A 14,082-nucleotide genomic window follows, 5' to 3' on the forward strand; every position below is an offset into this window, starting at 1 on the left:
TTAAAAGGGGCTGATCCTCTGCAGCTGTACTTCAGGGAATTTTGCTACCTGGGCTTTTCCTAATCTACCCCCAAGGAGGAACCCCTCTGTGGGCAGGTCCTCAGTTATGATGCCCTGTAGTATGATTTGTTTTCTGCACCTTCATGCCCTGTGATCCCATGATGGAAACTTTTATTGGGAAGGTCCCAATATTTTGCCAGTCTCATTCTGTTCCAGCTGCTGTTTTAGGTCCTCCTTTTGTTCTAAACCTAAAGCCTTCAGCCAGTGTTTGGTTAATTCCTTATTTATCCCTGAGAAATGAAGACTGTTAGCTTAGGAGGAGATTTCATGTATGACACTGCCATTTCCATGCTTATAGAACAGAGATTTCCTGTGGCTCCATTACAAAAGACATACTTACAAACATGGGAAAGAGCTAGGGAGTAATGAGTAACCCAGGCTGATGGAGCCAGCTTGTCTCACTGCCAGCACCTCACACTTGAACATATATGGAAGTTTGAGACTTGTACTTACTTGAAGAGTACACAGAGTACAAAATTACAATCATCAGTGTCATTGGTAAGAAAGCTTACTTTGTATACCAAAAACAGTACTAATATGGGGGTGATGTTCCTTGTTACTATACCCAGAAGGTGAAAAGCTCACTCAGAATTTTAGAGGAAACGCATAGAACACGTAGGAAAATGTTCTTCCGTTAAATAACCATCTAAAATTTAGTGCTCTAAAGTTAGTTTAAAAAAAATGCCTAAAATATTGGAAAATATTTGTTGGGATTAATATCTTTGGAAGAAGTATTTATTTACACTATTTCGAGATGAACTCAAGATGGCTAAGATTCTTACTGTCTTTTTCAAATTATCAACAACAGTCCACATCATAGTATTGCCTTTTGGGGCCTCTGTCATTCATAAGATGTTTACTCACAAAATGTCATGAGAAAATCAAATGCAGTGAAGGCAACATTTCATCATCATGGAAAAATGGAGAATTGTTTCCTTGTGAAAACATATTTCTGTATTAAAACAGCACCCTGCCTATCTACGGAGGAGAGAGTTCCAATCAGTAAGACATTTAGATCCCAGTAGAAAACATCACAAAGAACATGAACAAATCATAAGAGGAAATGTAAAAGACTAAAGAACGGTTATTTTTAAAAATGTCCTTTTACAATAATAATAAAAAATACTGAGTAAAACTAAGTATCACTTCCTTCCTATAAGAGTAGCAATCACTTAACAAACAAGATAATACTCTGATCTTGCAAGGATATGGAAGATAAGAGGTGTTAGAAATGTCAATTGATAAACTCTTTATAGAAAGCAAAATGCAACTTTTTCTAAGAGCTGTAAAATGATTATGATTTTTGATGCAATAGATCTACTTACGAGAATCTATGCCGAGGAACTAATCAGAGATGGTGACAAAGATTAGTGCAAAAAAGTCCTCTTCTGCATTGTTTATAATGGCAAAAAAAAAAACCCACAAAAACATGGCCTAAATGCTCAGCAATAGGAAAATGTATAAATAAAAAATAGTAATTATATAAAAGGAAATGTGATGAGTCATGTATACAGTTCTTTAACATTAGACACATGAAGAAATGTCCATACTCTAACATTTGGTAAAAAACAAAGCCTGTATAAAGGACAGAAAAGCATTACATAACAAATTGTATATAATTAATATATAGTATATATAACAATATATTATTAATAAATATTAGTTGTATTAACATATATTACTTGTATTATTAATATATAACATATACATTACAAATTTTGTGTGTAAAATGAACCACAACAGCATTTCTGATTCCTCCTCTTATTGGATGTCAGTTATTAGTTTCACCAACTACACATGCTATATCCTGAAAAAAAAATTGATTTTAAATGAAATAATGCCATTTATAGAATGCATATTGAATATCTCTATGACATGTTTTTATCAAATGTTTTTTAAAGTCAGTACTCAGTTACCTTATACTTCCTCTGAGACTAGTGTGGAATTAGCTACATATGCCACCATTTGGGAAATATTGGGAGAGAGAAGGAAAAACAAAAGAGAAACAAGCACTTGCATGTTGGTTTGGTATACTGGGTGCCTAACTGGCAATCTCACAGTGTCATTTCTCCCTAGCATCTCCAGGGTTATGAGGGTTGGGAAGAATTGTTTGTTTTGCAATAAAATTAGAATGAAAAATTCCACTTTGTAAACTAGGTCAAAAAATTAAAAGGAGAGAATGTATGTAAAGTCAGAATGTATGCATGTAAGCATCTAAAGAGAATAAAGTAAGTCATGTGAGAATTTATGTGTACATTGCCTGGGAAAAACAAATATCAAAAAACCCAGAATATTATTCCCAGAAGCCAGATGGCTTAATGCCTTTGAGGTTATATGGTCTGGGCTCCAACCCGAGGTCTATGACTTGCCAGCTGTATTGTCTACAGATTGAGTTATTCTTTTTACTCTTTATTTTCATTTGTTAACAATCTGCCTAGCTCTCAGTACTATGGTAATGACTAAATGATTATATATACTCTCATATATATGGGTAGAGAGCAACAATATAATGAAGACACGATCAAGGTATGGAATGCTTTATGAAAAAATGTTATTCCATCTTACAGAAAATACAAATATTATTTTATAAATCAGAATTTATAAATCTTGACTCATAAATAGATGTTAATGTCATTATATATTAAAATGTTATTTTTAAAATTAACATGTTAAAAACCAAACTTAATTTAACTTCATTTAAATAAGTGGAGTCTAATTGATGAAGTCTAATATTAGTGGTGAGGGATTAAGTAAGGGAGAGCAGAGGTGGGAAACATTCCATAATTTCTCTTTTTCTAAGTTGTGGAGTAACTTGTTTTATTTTCACTTATCTTTCTGTGATTTTTAAAAATATTTTCAAGAATATTTAAAGGCCATGAATTATTATTATAATTTTTTAAAAAGCAACTAAAATTATGTCATGTTTTAAAGTGCATTTCTAGGTAAGGAGCCTTTCTTTAGGCCTTAGAAAGTAGCTGCCGGATGAACTGAGATGTCTTAGTGATCACTAGCACAACTGAACTTGGTCCCCTGTGTCATTCCTAATTCACAAGTCACCCCTTTATAACCTCTTGACATCATTGTTTTCCTTGGACTAAACCAGGAGCCATAAGTGAGGGGTTGGGCTGTGTAGCAGGTTGAATGGTGGTTGCCCCAAAAACGATATGTCCATATCCTAACTCCTAGAACTTGGGAGTGTGACTTTACTGGGGGAAAAAAAAGTTGTTTGCACATGTAATTTAAAATCTCAAGATGAGATCATCGTGGGTTATTTGGGCTCACCTCAATCCAATGACAGGAGACAGGAGACTAAGAAGAAGACACTGATAAAGCAGAAAAGACCATATGAAGTTGGAGCCATGTGAAGTGTTGCAGCCACAAGCCTTGGAACACCCGGAGCCACCAGAAGCTGGAACAGACAAGGAAACATTCTCATTTCGAGCCTTTGGAGGGAACACGTCCCCTCCGACATCTTGATTTCAGACTTCTGATCTTTAGACTGGAAGAGAATGAATTTCTGTTCTTTGAAGCCTCCTGATTTGTAGCAATTTGTCACAGGAGACTCAGGAAAGTCGTACAGGCTGCCAGGAAATTAACTCCATAAAATAACTTCTCTAAATCAATCCCAAGCGAGCCCCCTTTGTCTTTTATTTTTTAAGGCACATATCTCCTTAGAACTGCTTTGGAGAGGACTCCAAAGCTCTCTGCAAATCAGTGCTTCCTAATTCCACACATTTTCCTTCTTTGTTGATCTTTGAAACAATGGTTCTCAGCCTGTGGGTCATGGATGCTTTGGTGGAGAGTGCTTTTAAGGCCACGTGTCTGGACTCTTTCTAGGCACTGTGCTATATCAGATATATGTATTAAAGTTTTGCCAATATCAGTAAATGGGGTTATTGAAACAAAAAATTGTATCACATGGTTATCAAGTTATGGTGGATAGGTAATCTCTCAGCTAATTCTCAGTTACTATCATGGGGCACCCAAATCTTTCTGACAAATAAGGGAGGTCTTCACATTGAAAAGATTGAGGCCACTGCTTTAAATTCAACACAACACCTTTCACTCATTATAGAACAAATTATTCTCTTCTGTAACAATATAGGACCTTCTTCACAGTAGTACTGAGATTATTCATTAATTATAGTGTTGTACGATGTGTAGATAAATGAATGAACTTCACCTTCCTGTGACTTCTTATGAGAGAGTATCATATATATTTTAGGCTCCAGGGAATATAAAAATGAATGCATGTTGAATTGAATTAACTGAACATTTTATACTAGGTTGATAAAATAGACAGTAGTATTACTACATATTGGATCAATTTTTAGCTTTGGGAATTCAGGGCTATCTCTTTCAGCCTCGGGTTCCTAAATTGTAATACGAGCTAGTTTTATTGTGTGTGGAGAGACTAAGTGAGATTATGTATGTGAAATTCCCATCAAAGGGCCCAGTATATGATAGATATGAGTGTAACAGCCCCATCCCTTTGTATCCTCCAGCACTCAGGTCCTTTGCATCACCAGAGTAACCCTGGGAGAAATGCTAACTCTCCCGAGCCACACGTTAGTTATCATTTGGTCGTGTTTGTTGCTCTTGATCAGACAATTTGCCTGAAAGGAATGTGTTCCCTTACTGAGTTTTAGGAGAACATCCAGAATCAAATTAAAGTTCTTGTTGACTTGTATGTCATTAACAAGAAAGATCTGACTTTATCTATACATATCCTAAGCAATTCTAGTAACTGAAAAGTGATCATGTTTTTGGTTGGATGATGAAACATATGTATTGAAATGTACAAGCATCTTGATTTCAGAGACAAAAGAATTGACTGACTGTAAGGCCAATGAGAAGATGGTGTGGGGTGAGGAGTCCTGTTATTTGACTCTACCAAACTCCAGGGCAGGTTATATGCTTATAGTCTTCTTTTCAGTGAGACAAACCTGGTCTGTTTATTTGGTTTCTTTAAGTAATTAGTTGTAAAATTAGGTTGGGATTTTTTAAGCTTGTGGTAGTTATTCTTTATGGGTCTGGGCCCTGAACAAAAATATTTCTTTAAGTTTTTTATTTGAGAAGAGCTTTCTTCAGGTGAGCTCTGGCAAACACTGTAAAAATGTATAAATCTGGAATGCTGGGAAGTATAGAAAAGGGAAGGAAATTACCTCAGTTTGGCAGGAGGCACAATGTTACTTTCTTTAATAAAATGCATCCTCTGTCCTAACTAGCCCGATGCAGCCCCATTGAGCATTTCATTGTATTCTGTCACTTAGCCCTGCCAGCCAGAGAAGGCAGCTGACACTGTGTACCTGATGTTACAAAGAGCCTATGTGTCCCCAGTCTGGTTTTCACATTCTTCCAAGGGTTTGAAGGGAAAGCTGCTCTGTTACTCTTCTCAAGTCCTGTCACAAATGGTCTTTGACAGGCGTCCAGAAGGTCTGAGCAAGAACTGGTAGAGCTGGTTCCTGCCAGAAGTGCCACGTGCATTGAGGATGGGAGGCAGGGGGCAGGAAGGGATTCTGTCTGAAAGCACCCAGTGGCTCTCCCCTAGCTCTGGCAGAGAAAAACCACTTTCTAGGGGACAAATAGACATGACTGGAATGGAAGGGAAGTTCTGATAGGAGGGAGGACAAAGCTTGGGAGAGCACAGCGACAGGTCACAGAAGCCTCTTGATACCTTAGCTTCTGTCTAAGGGCTACATTGATATCCATGACATTCCAGTCAATCAACTGGCCAATTTTTGTAGTGGGAGAATACATCCCTATGTGTGCTTCCATGTGTTTTATCTCTAAAATTCCAAATGTGCCTTTTATCTAATGGGTACAGTGATAAGTAATGTCATACCTGTATTATACCACACTTGGTATGTTCAGCAAATCTTTCCTACTAATGATTCCAATAATGATAATTCCACACCCTTACATGTATGCATGTTATGACTAGCACAACTGATTGTGTTTTTTTGTATTAGAATCAAAGTATTAAATATGGGCCTTAGAAGTATTTCCTAATTATTAGAACTGTGTTTAACATACTTTCTTTTTTAATATACAATGACATTCATATTTCTTGAACTCCCGGTTTTAGTCCTAGGACCTTATTAAGAGAAGCCAAATCTCTTCAGCCTCTGATAATGCAATTCAAGTAGCATATGAGTCCTTGGTTTTCCTCACAGCAACCTCCATACCGGTCAGTCTTTTCTCATCTTACTGCTGTGGGCACATGGCAAGGTTGACTGATGGTCACAATGGTCACATGCATCCAGGCTGGGGCATACTTCAGAGAAACATAGGCAATTCTTTCCCTTGTTTATCACTGGGGCACCTGGTTGGCTCAGTTGGTTAAGCATCTGACTCTTGATTTCGGCTCAAGTCATGGTCTCACAGTTCTTGGGATGGAGCCCCCTGTGGGCTCTGTGCCAACAGCATAGAGCCTGTTTAGGATTCTCTCTGTCTCCCTTTCTCTCTCTGCCCCTCCCCCACTTGTGCACTTCCTCTCTCTCTCTCTCTCTCTCTTTCTCTCTCAAAATAAATAAACATTTTTTAAAAGAAAAAGAAAATGTTTATCACTTACATGAGTCTCTCCATATAGATGACAATCTCAAGATAGTGAAATATTTGTTTATTTATTTATTTATTTATTTATTTATTTATTTATTATTGAGGGTCTCATGGTCATAAGAAGTATATACAAGGAAAGAGTTGTCGTTAGAAAGTCTCTAATGAGAGTCTCTGTAAATCTGACAAAAGGAAATAATATTTGACAGCAGAGGTGATTAATGGAGTAGTGCAACAGGGGCCAATGAAATCCATTTCTTGTCTTTTCTCAGGAGAGTTCATAATGAGGCCAGTGACTTTCTCCAGTTCCTCAAACAGTGAAATTTTACTCTCTATCAACCACTGACTTCTCTCCTAGTAAAAACAAAACCTAACTATTCAGATTCTTGTTACCTATCCTCTCTCAGGTCATACAAGGGATTTGGAGATGACTAAACACACCACTCTCCTATGTAATAGTGTTATGATAGTAGAACTAATGTGTGTACAAACTGACCTCCTTTCCCTAATTTAAAAAAAAATCTGCTTTATAACATGTAGTGAAACTTGACACAAGGTGAAGAATGCAGGCCTTATATCCCTGTATCCATCTGAATACATACGGACGCATTAGAGAAGAGAGTGGTTGGAATGAGCCTTAAGACATGGGTGGGATTTTGAGAATTAAAGGTGACATGGAGGGAATTATATGATAACAATATAAAGACTCAAGATGATTAATGAATTATTATTACAGGGATTATTTGATTCAGGGCATCCAGTGTACATGAGAATGGAGTATGGAAGGGTGAGATAAAAGTAGACTGGAGAATATAGTGGAAGACTTTGAATGTCTAAGAGAGAAGGCAGGTTTTTATCTCAGCAGACAGTGGGAAATTAATGAATGTTTTAAAAACAAGAGAGTGATATGTTGGTGTTGTTACTTCATGTTGGCAGCTACGGGGTAGACCGGGAGAAAAGGCAACAGTGAGAGATCCATCTGAAGGTCTTTTGGAATAATTTGAGAAGTCATCAGGACTTGAATTAAGATGGGGACAATGGAAATAAAGAGGAAAGGACATAGATGTGAACAAATACAAAATAAAACTACTTAATTTGTCTCCCCCCCCCCCCCCCGATCTATACCTTCCTTCACCTCTCCACATCCACAGATAGCTCTGTGGCTTCAAAATAGGAAAACTGAGGAAGCCAGAGGTAGGGGCTTTTAAAAGGAGTATGGAAGGAGGAAGGTGGAGGAAGATGATTTCAGTAGTAAACTTTTTTTAATTACTGAGTTCCGGAACTTTTCTTGAGCAATTGTGCTAAAACCAACAGAGATAGAAGAAAGCATACCACACGATTGCAGTGTCTCATACTGTGGCACTTGACGACCATTATTGTGCAGGATTTAAAGCTAATATTGGGCATAAATGAAAAAGGCAGCAAAGCACACCTTGCTAAATTCCGAAAGTATAGTTATGGAAAATGATACAAAGTACACGGACAAAGCATTAACCATTTGACACAGGGATACTTAGCTGTCACCCTTTTTTGTTGTTGTTGAAATAGGAAGAGATAATTCAGGTTGCCCACAGCTTTGCCCCACATTGATAAGGGGACTCTGGATAGTTTAGACAAAATGGAGGTAAACATTGATTTAATTTATTGATACATACTTTCTTTTTATGCAAACTATACTGGCTTTATGTTGCTAATATAAATACAAACTTTATAGACCAATTTATTTAAGAAAAAAGTTGAGTCAATTTGAAGGAAAATATTAGATAAAAAATAGTGCAAGAATATGGCAAAAAAGTCAAGATGCTTTTCAAATGGCTAAAGTTTGGAAAACCCTGATTTATATGAACAAGACTGACTTTAATGTCCCCTAGTATTGCATGTGGCTGCACTATACCTGATCTCTGCAGCAGTCCCCCTGATCCCATTTGCTCAGTCTTCATATCTACCACAAGGCTGTGGGAAAGCGGGAGCGTCGTTGCTCCAACGGAACAACAACAAAGATAAAGTAGCCACTGCCATCACTGTACAATCCAGATTAGCATAAATTCTGTTTTCTGTTTTCACATTTTTCATCAGAGTAAATGTTGTCACCCTAACAAAACTGTCATCTATTTAAGGTTGGGGCTTAAATCCACAGAAACTCTGTGGGTCAAGTAGGAGTTTCGAACTGAGCTCTGGATTCTGCCACTTACCATCTCTGGGAACTACAGCAAGCAACCTGGCTACTGTGAGCCCTAGTTTGTAGAACTACAAAGAGGATACTAATACTATCTCTGTGGGGTTATGTGAGGGCTAAAGGAGATAAGAGATATCATGCCCTTCTTGGAAGTGATATATACCATGCTTACTCCCTCCCCTTACCTCTCATGTTGGCGCAGCTCCTGCCTGCCTCTCTGACCCCATATCCTACACTGAGTTCCTCTGCCTGTGACTCAGCCTTCCTGTTCTTCTCTCCCAGGTCCCACTGTGGGACCTTTGCATTTTCTTCTACCTGAGTGTTCTTACCCATACCTACAGATATCTTTTTCCTCACCTCAAATAAACTTCAACTTAAACATGATCTCTCCAGGGCCCGTGCCTGATGCCTCATTGAAATCACCCCGCTGCCATCAATCAGCCCCACCATCTCTCTTTATCCCCTCTCCCACTTAAATTTTATTTATAGCACTGATTACTACTTGAAATTGCATCCTATATTTATTTGCTTTCTTGTTGATTGTCTGTCTTCCCCCCCCCCCCCCCATAGAATACAGGTGTTTGGCTTGTTCATCACTATATCCTTAGCCTCTGGAATGGTGTCTGTATTAATATCATCATTATTAATGAATCAAATTCAACAATTTTAAAGGAATTTTGAAAAATCACTACAGAATTTACTGATCACTTGCTAATACTAAGTGGAGAGACATTCTAAACCAGTATAAAAAATGGTTTGCCCTAAAAGCATAAGGAATCATCATATACAAATTTTGTCTTGTTGTGGGATCAGAAGCTAATTAGTGGAACATTTTAGACAAGGGAAATTGCAGAGAAGGCACTGAATATGCAGAGGAGCCTGGAGAGGCTTCAGGGAGGAAAGGATGGGAAGGCACTGGAGGCTGAGGGTCCCCAAGCTGGCCGTCCGTGGGTCAGAAGCACGGTTGGAGGTCCTCATGACAGGTCTCATCCAAGCCACATGTACCACATCTACACTGACTGTCCGGTAATGGGCACATCTGGGGGTGAGAGGATGGTGTATGAGATTTTCACCCCTTGTGTTTTCCTCATCTCTCCAGTTGGGCTCTTCAGGAGGGTGTGTGAGTGTGTGAGTGTGTGTGTGTATGTGTGTGTGTATATGCGTGTGTGTTTCTTTTCCTTGGCTCCCAAGTCACATCAGTCTGCTCCTGGTACTTGGCAACCCAGCACGCTTCCTCCCACTAACGACAAGGCTGTCTGCAAAACAGAACAACATCTTTGAGATGGGGTGTTTATCTGGGCAGCGTACAGCCTCTGCAGCCCACAGGGGCCTCTCCTTCAAAGGCATTGCTGAACGGGGCTCACCTGATGAAAGCCCGAACTGTGTATGCTTGACTTGATTTACGGGCAACGGCCAGCTCATTAGGCGCACTGGCCTGAGGAAGCTAGTCGGCTGTGGGGACAAATGTTTGTGTAGCTCGGTGGTGCCCACAAGGCTGTTTGCAGCTTGGGGGCTGAAGTACAAAGGGGGCAGTGATAAGCGGTTGTGGAATCCATGGCTGGCTCAGGGAGCACTAACTGCCCAGGAGATTGATATCTGGGGTGCAAAGGCTAAAAAAATTAGATTAATTTAGCTCAGCTGTGCTCACTGACGGATTGGGTTGCAGCTGGTGCTGAAACATTAGAGATCAGACCTCAGCGATCGAGGGTCAAGTCTCAAGTTGGAAGGAAGGGAGTAAGATGGATTGCCTCTCAGCACGCCTGCTCCCCAGGAAAACGATAGCCTGCAAAGGCAGCCCAGAATTACAGATAATCCTATAGAGCATCAGTAAAAAAGTAAGTTATGTTCCTCAGGAGATGGCATTGGAAATTGGGAGCCATGTCTTCTAATCCTGGGATGTCACTTGGGACGAACTACTTTAAAAATATTGTCAACTTCATGAAGTAAGAATTAAATAATAACAAAGGAACCTGAAAAACAAGTAGAACCTTCTCTGAATTCTGTTATTTTATTTTAAGGTATTTCCGCTATCCCTGCTAGTATAATGATTATTTTGCTGTGGCCCTGGCTCTTTATCTCCCAAGTTCATCTCCTTAGAAAATATCTCCACCTGTATGTTTGCCTTTAAAAAATTCTTTACTATCCCACTTTGATTCCTAGGTGGGAAGTCTAGTAGACTTCAAATTCAACACCCAGCAAGAAAGAAAACTTTTTTTTCACTAGCAACCCATTGTTCTTTTTTAACCACTCTCTTTTTTAAATGTTTGTTTATTTTTGAGAGACAGACAGAGACAGAGTGGGAGCAGGGGAAGGGAGAGAAAGAGAGAGACACAGAATCCGAGGCAGGTTCCAGGCTCTAAGCTGGCAGCACAGAGCCCAACGTGGGGCTTGAACTCATGAAACATGAGATCATAACCTGAGCTGAAGTCGGACACTCAACCGACTAAGCCACCTAGTTGCCCCATTAAGGGAACCACTCTTAAGTTTACTCTTCATTAAATTGTCAACGCTTTCACTTCTGTTAATACAATTCCTTTTAAAGGTTACCATTTATTGAACACTTCCTATGTATCAGGGACTATGCAACTTCTTTATATAATGGAGAGAACCATTGTCCCAATTTACACATGTTGTTTAAGAGAGTAATGCCACTTCTTTTCTCCAAAGGGTCCAAATTTGGATGATAAATTTTATGATTACCTGTATATAATTAATTCAGAGATTAGAGTATGTGTATGTTATTAACTAATTGTTCAACCATTGGTGATAGAGTGAACCCTTATAAGGTCCAGACTATGAAATTGACCAAGACAAATGGAAGACACAAACACTAGGTGAATTAAGGCTCTGTCCTCACAATGTTTCTCATTCAGTTGGTGAATGTAATTTTGGGGGTGGATTGAGGCTGGTACAAAAAAGATCATGTGCTTTTAAGACAGAAACTTGTAAAAATGTGCCTCAAAGAAGGCAGGGTCTTTTGGGAAATGCCATGTCGCGTGGTAGAATAACAAGTGATCTGGAAACTAGAAGACCAAGATCCCAGTCACTTTTGCAATTAAGCATTCTGGCCAGTGAGCAAAACCAGTCAGAAAAGCCAGAAGACGGCAGTGGATATAGAAACAAGATTAAAAAAAAATATTATTTTCTACTTCTCAGCATGACCAGGCATATTTCTACTTAGGCAAGCCTCTCACTGAGTGAAAGGAGGAAAATGGAACCTACCAAAGACTGACCAACATGCCACCGACCAAATTATTATTTGGTTAAAGCACTTGAGAAACAAGATCAATATTCATTGTTCATTTATGGGACAGTCCCATGATCCAAGGCAAATCACGTCTTCCTGACTGTTCCTCATTTATAAAATGGTGGCATTGCATGAGATAATATACAGGAAATTGCACGGAAAATTATAAAGCATTAAACCCATGAAAAAAAATTTTTTCCCAATTGTATACCTCAGAAAGGTTGCAACAGTTCCCAAAGTCACACATCTACTAAGTAGCAAAGGAAAAACACTCATGTCTCCTAGTCACCAGCTCAGTGCCTCTTCTGTCACACACTCTACATCCCTGTAATGACTGGTAAAAGTCCAGTTCCTTAATGGAAGTCAAAGTGAAATCAAGGAATAGCCACAAACCACTATTTAAATAGAGCCACAAAATCAAACATTTACAGAGGGCAAAATTAGCATTCTTGGATCAAGTTCAGTGGCAGAAGCAAAAGGGTATACAACCATAACTGCTTTGACAGAAATTTGTGGGATGATGGTCCAGAGATAATAGAATAGGAGGTACACTACCTCTCAGAGAACAGGAATCTCATTTAAGTGGCCCCAGATTCAACCAACACAGAAATGTAAGAAGGAAGACTTCTGTGTAAAGGCCATTAATGATAGCAAAAAAGAAGCCATCATGCTATAAACTTTAAGCAGGCTGTACCAGTACAGTTGTAGTGTAGAAGGTAGGGTTTGGAACAGGAGTTTTAAACCCAGCTGCCTGCAAGGATGGGAAATCGCATAAATGAATGAAATGGGTCGGGTATAAGAGACAGCAAGAAGTATGTGAGCTGTGGCAAATTGTAAAGACTATGCCACTACTCAGCTTTAGCCAAATGTAGCCATGTTGGAATGTATGACTTCTGTGGTTTGATCGCACAAGTTTTCAAGAAAAGAGAAATAAGGGTCAGGCTGGCAGTCCCTTTGCCTTTTCCCCACATTGGACCTCCTATATCACATGTCTGTCTTTTTTGCTTTAACTCATATATTGGTGGAATAGACCCTCTTCCTAAGAAAAGGTGTAGATAGGATAGTTGATTTTTTAGATTGGAAATGTATTCATTTTCTTATATTTGATTAACAGTTTGGCTAGGTATGAAGATCCTACTTTCCTTCAAGATTTTGAAGGCATTACTTCACTTTCTCTTAGCTTCTGGTGCCGCCTTGAGAGTTCTTTCTCATTCTGAACCTGATCATGTTTATGTGATGTGCTTTATTTCTCTAGACATAAATATGCATTGTCTTTATGCCAGTGTTCCAAAGTTTCTAGTTTCTTATTCATAAAGTCTGGTTCACATCATAAAGTTTGGCCCAGTTTTGGAGGTTGGCAAAAATCACAAGTCATATTTGTCATTTGTTTCACTATGGATTACAAAAAAATTTAAAAATGGAGGGTTGTGTTACAAAAAAAAATCTCATGTTAGCATAACTCTTTCTTACTGTGTCATCAGTCTGGTGGGGTTTTTTTTCTTTTTTTTTATTTATTGTTCTGAAGAAGACTGTATCTTCTCAGTATTCTGTTGAACTATTCATTTCTACTATCAATTCTTCATTTCTAATAGTTCTTATTATTCTATAAATTATATATATTATATAATTATATACATTATACATATATACATACATATATAAGGTATGATATATAATAATATGCATACATATTCTGTATAAAATATACACAAATATAAAGGGAAAGCTTGAAACCTGTCTTAATTACCTTTAATGAAAAAAAAATACAAACTGTAAATATAGTTATTAAAGAAAGCCATTAAAGGCTAGGCAAATGTTTTCTTCCTAAACCAGATTATATCATTTCTGCCTAGTGGTTCCTAAGTATACTGTGAAGCTATATTTTTAATTAAGCTCTTCATTAATTAAATGTACTTTTGGTTTTAAAAAAAAGGTATTTAGTCAGAAGCTGTGACTCCACATAAAGAAGAATAAGAAAGTTTTAAATTGCTTGTAACAGGCAGACTAAATGAAAACTTTAAAAAATGCTACACCTTTAGAA

At 38.1% G+C, this 14,082-nt stretch overlaps 1 long non-coding RNA gene across 1 annotated transcript; it reads left to right on the top strand.

Annotated features, from left to right (window-relative positions):
- The first annotated feature begins 1,724 nt into the window (after window positions 1–1,724).
- On the top strand, window positions 1,725–3,683 carry LOC109501165. The gene is made up of 2 exons (XR_002159121.3): window positions 1,725–2,586; window positions 3,359–3,683. It is a non-coding gene; the product is annotated as an uncharacterized LOC109501165 (long non-coding RNA).
- Window positions 3,684–14,082: the final 10,399 nt, after the last annotated feature.

This window comes from Felis catus, chromosome B3 (genome assembly GCF_018350175.1).
Source record: "Felis catus isolate Fca126 chromosome B3, F.catus_Fca126_mat1.0, whole genome shotgun sequence".
Classification (NCBI taxonomy): Eukaryota; Metazoa; Chordata; class Mammalia; order Carnivora; family Felidae; genus Felis; species Felis catus.